At 41.6% G+C, this 13,536-nt stretch overlaps 1 long non-coding RNA gene across 1 annotated transcript in view; it reads right to left on the reverse strand.

Annotated features, from left to right (window-relative positions):
• Nucleotides 1-300: 300 nt before the first annotated feature.
• The window catches only part of LOC117828717, a 70,651-nt gene continuing 57,415 nt past the window's right edge, over nt 301-13,536 (reverse strand). The window contains exons 2-3 of the long non-coding RNA XR_004634484.1: nt 1,458-1,596; nt 301-540 (exon numbers count right to left, since the gene is read on the reverse strand). This is a non-coding gene — a long non-coding RNA (uncharacterized LOC117828717). The remainder of the gene's footprint in view (nt 541-1,457; nt 1,597-13,536) is intronic.

Consider the following 13,536-nt stretch of genomic DNA (forward strand, 5'->3'; position numbering starts at 1 on the left):
TCCGCAGTGCTCGATTGATTCTGGGCTCCCTCAAGGACCCTGCTGTAAGCAGCCATGATGAAGACAGCAAAATTATTAAGAGTAGCTCAGATGTGCTTCCAGAAGATTCTTATTTGTTGCAGATTTGACTCCCTCAAGCGCAGGGATCAATAGTGCCTTGTTGCAGATGCTGAGAGAGAAAGACAGTCTGGCCAGATTTGCACTCCGGCTGTGCCGCTGCTCTGATATCAGCTGCAGGCTTCACAGATTTCAGCCACCTTCAAAGGACACAGTAAACGATGTTTTTATTGTATTTTTATTTTTATTTTTTGACAATGTTGAGAGAGTATTCACTCGCCTCGTAAAGATAATGCTTCACATGTACAAAGCATAAGGACGTTACATTGTGCATAAGACATGCTGCTGTCAGGATATGCAATTTTATAGAGGGCCCTTCAGGATTTGTATTCATGGGTGCTTTTGTTGAAGAAGATGTATTACCCTAGTGTGTGGAGGGATGGAGGGGATGTTTTTGAATCAGCTCATTTCACATTTTTTTTCCTGACAAGAATGACAAAAAAGGTTATGGTAGTTAAAACGTAAGAGCACTGCAAATACTCAGAGAAAAAACTCAGTTTAGTGCATCATTTCTCATCTGTTACTACCAGGGATGCATTTAACGGATGACAAATAGCAGTCCGTACATTTATCAGCTGATAAAAGGGATATTGTATCTGCATTTCCACAATTTCATCAGATTAAAAAAAGATACAATTGCTTTCTTTTACTTGTTAACAAGCCCAGACATTTGGACGCAGTAGGTGGCGGTATGTTACATGCAGAGAAGATCAAGCACAGCTTCAACAAGATGAATAAAGAGTACACATTTTGTCGTGGATGTTTAACATTGTATCAGAGGAGGGTTACACAACCGCAATTTGTAAACCATGTGACGCAAGTAATCTGAGAGGAGGATAAAAGTCCTCAAGTCGCACACAAACAAATCCTTAAAGTCACCTGAAAAGCAGTCCTCGCAACAAAGATGTATTAAAGAAATACGACGTAGCAGGACTGCAGCTGAGAACCCAAAGCTAATGAAGTTAATGACAAAATCACTTAATTTACTAGCCAACCTCTTACTTCCTGAGGTAAAAGACTGAGGATTTCACTAGCTGATGGCATGTTTGGAACATTATCCTGAGTCGCCAATGTTATTTTTACATTTAGTAGTATCAAAAAGCACTGAGGCCTGAAAAATAAAACAATTCACAGTAAGATCTTCAATCATAGTTCCTATCAGATGCTGTTAAATGAACATATAAGAGAGAGAGAGCAGCAATAGTAAATCAACAAAGCGATCATGTAAAGAGAGAGAGCAAAGGTTACGCATACGATGGAAAATAGGGAGTTATTATTGACTGTTTCACAGCGGTTATTCTCTTAAGCACGAATAAACGCATTCACATATCCACACAAACCTGCATGAAGGTTTTAGAATTGGTTTGCTTGCAGCTGAAGTTGCGCTTCCTCCCTCCTGCTGAATGTGTGTCTCTCTGCTCTGCTCTCCGTCACAGCCAATACACTGCTAACTCTCCTCATTCACAGGTCAACAGGTACCTTTTAACAGGTAATAAAGACACACAGGTTAGGTTTATGTATGTTGCAGACAAACAGATAATAAATGAGAGGGACAGTGATATCAGTTGGTCCGTATGTGTTTCCAGTGCATTCACAGGAGTGCTCCAAATTTTCGGCGAAAAGTGCATTTTCGGTTTTCAGCCGAAAGACTTTTATCACCGAAACAACATGGCCGAAACAGAATGTTGTGATGTCGCAAGCAAAAAACGCGGCCAGTAAGCGCTTGTCTGGATCATGGTCTGGATAAGGGTCAACATGTCTGCATCCGTTATTCCTTTAATTGCAGCACTAAAGCGTCTTCTAAGCAAAGAGGTTGAGACTGACCACGGAGTGAAAACAATGAAAAGTACACTCTTAGAGTTTGTCAGCACACGTTTCACTGAGATCTATTCGGATCCTCTGCACTTCATCGCGACTGTACTTGATCCGTGTTATAAAGATCATTACTTGGATGTGGGAATAAAGCAGCCTGCATGACAAATGATCCAGGCCGCGATGGATGCGGAGAACCTGCTTGGAGACAGAGAAGCGCACAGCGCAGGAGAAGGAGAACTGAGCGCAGAAAAAAGGACTCGTCTCTCTGAACCAGATGAGGGGCATGCACCCTCGTTGTCTGATGTGTTCGATGAGATCCTTGATTTTAGTGAGGTTAGCACACAGTCAGAGCCATAAATGCAATGGTAGGGGAGACCGGGGACAGTTGTAACATTTTTGACATTTCTGTCTATAACTTTGATCTCTTTCAATCCAGTGTTTTCAAACTGCTATACAAACTAGCTACAACTAAACTGAGCATGTGCAGAGTGAATCAGGTGATTCCTAATTTGTTCCTGATTGCAGCAAGTGCAAGTGTTACAACTGACCCGTGTTACAACTGTCCGAGGTCTCCCTACTAATAATTGGCATAATAATTGCTTTCGGTTTTGGTTTTTCGGCCTTGGTTTCCTCATTTTGGGTTTTCAGTTTTTGCCAAGAATTTTCATTTCGGTGTATCCTAAAAAATAGATAAATGATTAGTTAAGATTTAGAACTGTTCTTTGTTTTTTGGGGTGTTAGAAATAGGAATTTCAGTTAGAATTGGTTAAGAAAGAATATTAAAAAATATATATGTGTCTTTGCTCAATAAATCGCACCCTTTCTTACTTTCAGGTGGGCATAAACTACACATTTTGAAACACAAAAAGCTAAAAAAAAGAACCTGCAATTTTATGGGTATCAGCAATCAGGAGTAGCTTAGTATCAGTCATCGGTATTGGCTCCATCCCTGTATCTACTTCTTACTGTTAGTGACTCTGTTTTCATGTCTAATCAGAGTGCTCACATTAGAATTAACCCCAACAGACAGGAGAGAGTCACTGTGTTAAAGGTGACCGGGGTTGTATTTCACTGACTCCGGCAGGAACAGCTATCAAAACAATGAAACCTGATTCATGAGCAGCTTGTAAATGTCTAATGAGAGCTTGAGGTTTTAATAAATGGACATAATGTGATTTTAATAGCTAACAGTAATGCTGAAATATACTTTAGCCTAATTAGAACCTTTTTTATGTTTTGTAATGACTTCTAATGAGGGTGAAGAATGATTTTCAAGCAATTTATCATCTTTATGTGAGGCTGACCTTAAAGATATGAGGGGAAAAGAGGAAGATAAAAAACTGAGCAAGGGATAAAAACTGGACTTTTGATTTTCTAGTTCTGTCTACCAGTCTTCTGTTTGCTTAGACTGAATCAAGTATTTTCTATTAGCAAAAAGGGGTGTGTGCAAACTGTAAAACACCCGCTCCCACACAATTTGCTAAATATGTCACAGGGAGTATTTTTCGATCAATATCCTCTTGTCTAAGCCTCTTCTACCCGTCCTCTCGCTTTTCAAACTATGGATCCATCTCACAGTTATACAGTATGCATTACATTCTGCATCGAATTCTTCCTCCACAAGCCACACCCTCCATCACCGGCGAGCACTCCTGCAGAGCACAGATCAATTACAAGCCGGCCATGCCAAGCGATCAAGTCTATAATAACACAGTCTCTCCATCTTGTTCTGCTGCAATAAATTACCTAGGCTGCAAGACAAGCCTCATCTTTTCCTCCCTCAATGCCGGGAGGAATCTTTATTAATGCCCAGGCTTTACATCAAATACAGTCAGGTGGCCCTGGTAATGAGATCACAGCCAGGCCTGGCCTGATTTAAATGCTAAATACAGGTCAGAGCCAACCAGTGACCTAAACACACTCCACCGGCTGGGAGTAATGATAATCCAGAGCCTGATGTCACAGGAGGAAGGAAGAGGAGAGGATGGGTGCATGGGTGTGGTTTTCTTTTGGATGGTTTGATAGGATAGTGGGTGAAAAAGCAGAGAGAATGATATAGAGAAATTAAAAACCCCAAAATAAATATCCATGTTTTGCCGAGAAGCCTGTGTGGAAAATGTGGCAGTTGCGCTAAAACGATTGGCTGCCCCCAAACTTCCTTTTTACAGATCTTCTGTCTGGCAGACAGAAACCAGACACACTCTTCCTCCTCCCAAATACACCAATTACTCAGGCCTTTGGCTAAATGTGAGCTGTCTGAAAGTTAAAAAAGAAGGGGGAAAAAAGTATCAGATGAATACGAAAACAACAAACTTGTGGTAATTAAACATCAAGGCTGTGGAAGGAGGAAGTGCTAATCCGCCCAACTCAGCTGATTCCACCATTCCAAAAGCATTTACACTTTCATTAAAGTGTGCAGCCGAGCAGAACAAAATCATTTAGAAGGCCCCCGCATAAACACCACCAGTGAACCTGTGGCTGTCTGCTCTGCACAGTTCAGAATACAATAATTAGGAATAGCTGAGGAGGCCACTGCGAGATATTCACAGAGAAACCTCAAAAGATTTACATGCTTAGATAAAAATTTCAGGCATTCAAACACCCGTTAGTGAAGCCGGCTTTCAATGATGCCTGACAATGAATGAGATTCAATCTTTCTCCTTTGTTCGGAGGCATTGCACAAATGGAAAAGCTGTAAGAAGACTCACTGGAATTATATTTACAGGTAAATTAGAGCTGAAAGTTACAGGAAAAGGGGTAACATTGAGGTTCCTCTGGATAAATTAAACTGTTTTTAAAGTGAAACTCTTTCAAACCACAGCCGGCATCCACTATTTATCTTTTCATTAATTAAATGAGTACACCTGCTCTTACTCTCAGATCATCCTACAAAGTTACATCTGTTCAAATCAGGTTTACCTTCTACCTTGCACATCACTAAATCCAATAAAGCTGCCTTATAGTTCAATTTTAAACTAAACTGTCTTTCAACGTACAACACAGGGGGATATTTTTATGACTAAAGGAGATAACTTCAAAGTTCATTATTGACCATTTTAAACAGCAGACAAATATAATCTGTTCCTTAGTCTGTTCAATTTTGTGCACAATTTCAGGGCGTTGGCTGGCTTCTTAAACATGACTCATGATATGATCAGATGATGGATGTTGTCAGGCAGTTTATGAATGGAAAATAAGGTGAGATTTTTGGGGTCATAGCCTTGGAAGCATAAAAACCTGGAAGTTTTCTGAGCTCTGGCAGATGGTCTGGTTCCCTTTAAGCCAGATTTCTGGCATATTTCAGGGGGCTCAATCACAGCTGTTTGTGGCTGAGTTTAACTCTTCATGCATTTTTTTTCAAATCCAAGATTGCTGGCATTCAAGGCGGCAACCTGCAGTCTTAAAGGTGACATATCATGCAAAATGGACTTTTTAATGGTTCTCTACCTGAAATATGTTTCCCTGGCATGTCTACAAACCCCCCGAGAATGAAAAAAATCCATTCTGCCCCTGTTCTGATTTCTCCACCTTTCTGTAAATGTGTGTGAAACGAGCCGTTTCAGACTTCCGTGTTTTTGTTACGTAACAACAATATCCGGTCTGTCACGGAGTCAGAGCTCGGAGCTTGTTCAGCCCATAGACTGTATAAAATAATACTGAATCCCCCCTCCGTTTTTCATTACCTGCACAAATGTGTGCTAACAAGGAGCTTAGGACGGAGGCATGCTAGTTGTAGGCTGTCTTAATAAACACAAAGGTCGGTTTTACTCCCCACGTCTGCAGATTTGAAGATCTAGTGGATGATTTTTATTTGTCATGGATAAGTGCTAGCGCTAATTAGCATAGCCACATAGCTATATGTTCATAGCTGTAGCTGTAGCTGTGTACCAAGACACACGTCGACATACTGACAAATAAAACAACAAGAAACACTAAATCTGTGACCAATCCTTTAGAAAGGTCCTGCTGCCTTTCTGGTAGAGGTCGGTTTTACTCCCCAGGCCTGCAGATTTGAAGATCTATGATTTGAAGATGATTTTTATTTATCATGGATAAGTGCTAGCGCTAGTTAGCATAGCCACATAGCTACATGTTCGTAGCTGTGTACCAAGACACACGTCTACATACTGATAAATAAAACAACAAGAAACACTAAATCTATGACCAATCCTTCAGAAAGGTCCTGCTGCAGGCGCCTCTCCGTCAGGATCAGATTCTGGATCAGATTCAGAGGGTTGAAGTAACGCTATCTGTGAGCAGCCGTGTATATTCAGCCATCATGTAAACATTAGATCAAGGTGCTGGACAGCCGAGGCACATCCACTTCCTGAGGGGGCGTGGTCAGAGAGAAAACAGAGTGTTCTGAGGAGTACTGAAGAAGAGGGCTTTTCAGGCATGCCAAAATCTGATTTCAAAGTGTTTTTTTGAGCATAAACTTTAAAGACATGTTTTGGGGACCTCTTAGACCAATATATATTGATGAAAAAAGTGTGATATGTCACCTTTAAAATATGAAGCCCATGCGGAAGTGCTAAAATTTGCAGTTTATCGAACATCCACTTTAGGCTGGCTGCAGAAACACCAGAAACCACATACACAACCATTCAAATAGAAGATCAGTGATTTTTTTTATGGCATCATAGATACGTCCATTTATTATACAGTCCATGTGCCATTCATGTGAACCATCTGAATGCCCTTTCACTTCAATATTGATATGCATCAACTAGCTATCACATTTTGATCACCTGCTTAATATCCTCCCTTCATTATATCAGGGCTAAAACCAGGAACGCACCAATGTATGTTTTGAACATTCGTATAGGCCAATATCAGCCCTGTTTAAAAAAACAAGCAAATAAAATGGACCGATGGCATTGGCTTATTTTTTCTTTTATGTCACATCCATTAAATGCTAAGCTAGTTTATTAAACTGCAGATTCATAAAACAGTCTTTTTTGAGTTGAAGAAGTCCCCTCCTGGAAAACCGGAGAGAAAATGTCAGCAGTGTGGGAGTATTACACTGTCTCTACAAAAGATCAGCTACATGCAGTTTGCAAGACATGTTCCTGTGACATTTTAAGTGGAGGAACTATTAGGAAAAAATTAAATACATTAAATGTTGTAGCTGAATTGAAAAACAGACACTTGGAGTAGCAATGAATAAAGCAAAAGAACGTCAGTATCTGTATCGGCCCTGACTTTCACATTTGGTGGACCTCTAGCCAAAACAGCCCTTGACTATCCATGGACTCCACTAGACCTCCTACAGATGCTTGATTGGACCGAGATTTGGGGAATTTACAGACCAAGTCAGCACCTTGAACCTGTTATTGTCTTCCTCCTCTAGGCCACCTTCTTCCATTCCTCCGTGGTCCAAAGTTCTGATGCTCACATGACCATTGTAGGAGCTTTCAGGAGTGGACAGGGTTCACCTTGACTGGTCTACTTTTTCAACGGTTCAAGCTCCATTTACAATTCTGTTGGATCAAAAAACCAAAGCCAGCCGCCACTCCCCCCACATACATAAATGAGCCTTGCCACAAATGACCTTGTTGCCTGTTTTCCATCCTTGGCTTCCAACACGTCAACTTTGAGGGCAAAATGTTCTCTTGCTGCCTCACATTTATCCGCCACTGACAGCCACTGACTTATAACAAGATAATCTCTGTTATTTACATCACCTGTCGGCGCTCATAATGTTATGGCTGATGGGTGTAAATTTAACAGGTTGATGTGACACATTTAAACGGTCAGGGTTGGCTATGATATTGGACTACGCCAAAAGCCCATGTGTTATGTTCAACCTCATATGATTGAAACTCATTGTTTAGAAACCTAAATAACGCCCCTTGGAAATCAAAACTGAACTGAGGGGTGTTAAACTGGTAATTTACGTCTGCTGTTTAAGATTATGTAACATAATTGAAGCTCCAGAGCAGCTAGTAAACAGACCTTGAGGTTAGATTGTTGTTGTGGAGTTCTACATCAGCACGTATTGTTGTGTTTTGTGAGGAAATTTGGTAAAATGTAACGTGGGGGAAAGATTGGACGAATCTTTGAAAAGCAATACAGTTGAATAAAACATCTACAGCAGGTATAGAGGCAAGCGTTTAAAGTGATATTCCACTTTTTATTGAGCTTACAGTCGGTTGAAAATGTCATAATTACAAGGCTGAATTCACTTGCTGTAAAAGCTTGTATGTGTGTTTGAGAGGTATTGACTTTCCGAGCATTTACTGTATATCATGACTCCAGCATTCTGTGAGGCCACCCAATCCATTAATGAAATCATAATGCTTTCAATTATGCATAGAAATACTGACTTCTTAATGTCAGCCACTAAGGAAAAGCTGTCCAATAGAGGAGAGGGATTATTCCAGTTTTTTTCTTTCTTCTTTACAGTTCATTAAGTCTTAAAATAAGAAAATCAATACCCAAAATCCATAAAGTCGGCAGTGGTTTTGAGTAAATGCATTCAGTCAGTGGGCAGAAGTATGAGTCAGTCTGAGTCAGTCTGAAGGCTCACACTCCCACCTGCTTCGCTGCTATCGGCATTATGTATTTATTTTTTAATGATTGTGTTTTTCTAGGGGGCTGAGTGTAGGAGAGCATGCCAGTGAGGCGTGCAGCGAGTGTATTGACAGAGGAAGTAACGGAGAGAGAAAAGGAGATAGAGAGAGAGAGAGAGGGGAAACCTGAAAGCACCAACCGCAGAGTTTGTGGGACTGAGTTCATGGCACGTGTCTCTCCACTGCTGTGATTGGTGCCATCAAAGTCAACACAGTGTTGGTTGACTGCTATGATCTGTTTCTGCAAATCGCTGGGGCAAATTGACTTTCCTTTCAGTGTATATAGCGCTATCATTTTCAGCATCGCCGCCAGTGTCAGAAAATAATGGCAGTGTGTCATTCTGAGTGTAGCAACAGATTGATCGCTGGGAATTTACTTCTGACAGCAAACCTTTTGCAGACAGATGTGTGTATGTGGAGATCAGCTCCCACCTAAAGTCTGATCAGCAAACTAAAATGGCCCAGGGCGTCAGAATCCCTGCCTCTAACCAGTCACTCAAGGTGAAGCTGGTTAGCAATAGCAAAGATGTCGGAGGGTTGAAATTGTTATACGGCTTTAACTCTGCAGAATACAAATTTAGAAACACAGCTTGTATGTTTAATTTAATCTATGTAGCTTTCTTCTCGAGGCGCTGGGGAAGAAAGAGACAACACTGCCTTGCTGGCGTTTCAAACAGCATTGTTTGTGTTGACAGCCTCACTAGGTGAAATACTGATCCTGCAGATAAACAAACTGCCTATAACCTAAAATCTGTCCAGCTGCAGTCAAAATCTGCAGTCGAGATCTGCAGTCTTCTGTTAATGTCAATTTAGGGCAAGATTGGAGTGTTCCACATTGACAGTCCATTATTCCTACGACAAGAGAGACGTTTGACTGACTTTTATTGTTAGTTGTCAATGTACACATAACTGTCAGACTAAATGTTCTGCAGGAGCTCTTAAAGGTTTCCTTGCTCTTACCTAAAAGTGAAACATCAGACGTTTTTTAAAGGTCTCTCAGTATGGGTCCAAAGTGGAGGCAGCTTAATATGAAGATAAGTAAATGTTAACATTTTAAACTGACAGAAAGCATTTTCAATCCAGAGTGAAAATGCTCTAATGCTACTTGTGACAGTTGATATTAGGCTTTTCAGAGTGGAATGTATTTTTCATAGCTCCGAGAATAGTTGGAGGATTGCGCCACTTCTCCTTGTGTTTGCACTGCCAGAACTGGGATCACACTTCTTAGAAGTTCCTCTGGTTTAAGATACCCTCATATTGCTGTTGCTAATGTATTTGGACATTTTTGAACTCAGGGGATGTAAACTGAAAATGCTATCTTCTCAAGCCACTATGCAAGTTCCTGCAGCAACCAGTCTAAATGCATCCCTGCCCACCATGTCCTGAGTGACATCTCCCACAGAGAGCCAAATTGAGTTTCCTTGACCAGCCACCTCCTAATCCCTTACAAGAACATCTGGCTCTTTAAAAGCAGGAGAAACTTTTGCTTAGCTTCAAGAAAAGTTGGCAAACTGGGACATTTTTTGTTTGCTTTTTGTTTGCTTTTTTATATCTTTTTTTTTGGGGGGGGGGGCATTTATGTTTTATTGAGAGAGAGGAAGGTGAATAGAATAGCAAACTGGAAGGAGAGACTTGGGTATGTTTTTTCACAAAGGGCCACAGGATGCAATCAAACCCAGTCCAAATCAAGTTCTGATTTTTATTTGTACTCAAGGTTTGCTGACTGGACTTCAACACTGATGTAATGCATTATCCCACTGAGCATGAGTAGCTACCATAGTCTGTATATATAATGGATGTAGTATCTGTGACGTCACCTACACCTGTTTCTGAAGCGCTGTTTTGAAGCCAGTCGGCGGCTGGAGCCATATTGGAAATGCTGAATTCAACCGAACTGCTGTTGAGTTAAGGCTGATTTATACTTCTGCGTTGAAGCAACGGCGTACCCTACGCCAGAGGTCCGCGTAGCTCCCGTACCTACGCAGAGGCCTACGCACTTAACAGACGTGCACCGCCTCCAAAATGTAACTCCCCGTAGAGCCGACGCGGACCGCAAGCCTTGTGATTGGTCCGCTCAGCGGCTTTGTCTTTCCCGCATTTACAGCACTTCCGGGATCCCGGACATCGGCCACACATCGGCCGTGTATTTCATCTCCTCCTCTCTATTCTTCATGTAATCACTGTTCTCCACTGTTGTCCCCAGCGGCAGATCATGTCTTCCAGCTACGATTGACTCGCACTGTCCTGCTCTACTCTGGGAATCTGTGTTCAGCTCTTGAGGGACCCAGCACTTGGTACTTTGGTCATTATTGTGGTGATGTTAATTGTTGATGATGATAATGGAAGGTCTTAAATTGGTTGGTTCCTTCATTGTAGATGTTCATTATTTCGGGGAAAAAAAAAAAAAAAAAAATTCCTTACTTATTTTTGTGCATTGCCTTTACACTGCTTGGCAGTACCTGCACCCAAATTGACTTGAAGCACTTTGTTACTCTTACTGATCTTGTTTCCTCTTGTCTAGATCTTTGCTTGTGTTCTTGTTCTTGTATGTACGTCGCTTTGGATAAAAGCGTCTGCTAAATGACATTGTTACATTGTAATCATGTCTGTATGATAAACAGTAACATGTGTGATTAACAGCTGTAGATTAACAGAACACGCTCCGAATCTCTGTGAAAAAGTAAACAGAGATCGTAGCGGGGCCGGGAGCAGGCGACCGGCTATCAGAGAGACCACACTGCCCTCAGGCGTTTCGGCAGAGAATTGCTGCGCGACACAGACACATTGACGCACAAGTATGTGGTGCTCATGTCTGCGTCAGCCCCTGCTGCGTAGGGGAGACGCAGAAGTATAAATCAGCCTTTAGTGTGTGGTAAAGAGGTGGGCTTTGAGTCTCCTAGCAAACAACTACAATGTTCCCGCCTGTCAATCAAGTCAGCTGAGCCTGTCATAATGGAAAATTCATAATCTTACTATCTTTGAAATTGCCCGATATCAAAAAATCCATCCCCCGTACAGTGTGTGCCGATCAAGAAATGAGCTATCCAGACTACACTCATCTTTTGTACCAGGCTGTAAACATGTTTATTTCTGCTGTAAAGATTGACTTTTTTGAATTGATGTGTATGAGGGTTCCGGTTCTTCCGGAGCCAGCCTCGAGCAGATTGCCGCTTGGTTGCTACTGCATCTGCTACGGCCATCTTTAAAAAACCTGCTTGCAACAGCAGCCTTAAAAAAATTGATCCAAACACAGACTGGATTTAATAATTCTGTTTTTATGTATCAGCAATATAACACAACTCCTAACGAGCAAACAGAACCTACGATGTCGTTCCTTGTTTTGTTGTTCTAGTTATGCTTCAAGTTACCACAACAAACTATGGCAGTCTTTGAATCCTTCAGCCTTCCTACTGGGATTGAAATCTCAGAGAAAAAAAGGACTGGAGGCATGCCTGTGGGCAGTTCCTCTCAGGAGGTCTCCACCGTTAGGTCACAAAACACCCATTGTGAGCCTTGGGGAGAATGGAGTAACTTATAAATAATGAAGCAACGTTTGACTAGCTCATGCTGAAATGAAGATCACTGCTAATATGCATAGGACAAAAAGTCCTGAGAAGATCAGTGTCCTTGGAATTTGAGGGCTGTTTTGTCCAAGCTGAGTCATTCTCACCGACTAAGTCAATGGATACCGATTAATGCCACAGCTGTGTTAACACATGAAAGGAAAGACTTTTGAGTAAGTGTTCATCGTCTAACTGAATGGAAGTTGAAAACCTTAAAGGCTCAATAACTCTGAGCTATCCTGAAGGCAGATAGAATGATATAATTCTGAGCTCATGAATAAACCCAGCATGACACCTCCATTAGTCCTCATACGCCTGACAGCTGATGCAAATTGACCCAGTAAACACCAAAATTGGAAACGGCCTAACTTTACCATTTTTAAAGCTAATGATAGAGTTTGGGTTCAGTTGATGTGTATTGATGTGTTCACTTGGTGTACCCTCTGCTCAAGATTCAATCATTACTTACAGCCAATATCAGCAGACGAGCAGCGGTCCACCTGATCCTGCAACATGAGTGCAGGAGGAAAAGTGACAAAACATGCCAATTCATTTTCTCCATGTTCAAATGTGGCCTTTGCTTCGAGCCACTAATTAATACAGAGTATCCTTGCAGTTGAATGGTCTCGTCCTTATCCTCGATGTGCAGGTACACAAACAATCAATGCTTGCCAAGTGCCTGTTCGCTTTTTAATTAGGCCTGCTTTCAAATGTATTACATCTGAAACACACTGTGTTTCTCTCCATGTCCGACAACCAGCATGTGGTTAGATTACACCAAACACTTACAGTGCAGCACATCCATCTACCACACAAAGCAGGGGCTCAAAAACTGATATCATCAGCCGGCGAGCACCGCCTCAAACTGCACAGTGTCCACTCCTGTCCAAAAGGAGACAAATGACAGGTAAATACACCAAACGGCCTGTCACTGCACAGATCTGCTGCCCATTTTTCATCTCATAATAACAATGCAAGGGGAGAGTCCCCTTTTTCGTGGGGCCTGCTGGTGCGTGAATGACTCGGGGAGGAAATAGGCCCAGTAATTATTCTTTCCTCCGCTTGTCCCTCCTGTCGTGTCCCACCATTCCTCACACACACGAGATACAGGCTATTGAATCCTGATGAAATCCCAGAACAACAATACCTAGCATACTAGTCATGCGGCGAATGCTGCGTCCAAGTGATTGTGTCTGGTTGGACATCTGAAGGATTGGCAATTATTGGGGTTTCAATCATGCAGTCTATATACAATGAAGCACGCTGTATGAAGCCACCAATATGTTAGAACAAGTGGATTAATCATTACTTTCATATGGGGTTCCAGCTGATGGAAGTGATATCAGTCAGTGAGTCGTCTATGTGAGGTTTTATAACGGATATTTTTCTGAGCTGCAGCAGCGTCATTTTATTAGACAAAGTAATCATAAAGAGAAAATCCACAACACTAAATTGAATGTCAAAACATG

The sequence above is a fragment of the Notolabrus celidotus genome, chromosome 17, assembly GCF_009762535.1.
Source record: "Notolabrus celidotus isolate fNotCel1 chromosome 17, fNotCel1.pri, whole genome shotgun sequence".
Lineage (NCBI taxonomy): Eukaryota > Metazoa > Chordata > Actinopteri > Labriformes > Labridae > Notolabrus > Notolabrus celidotus.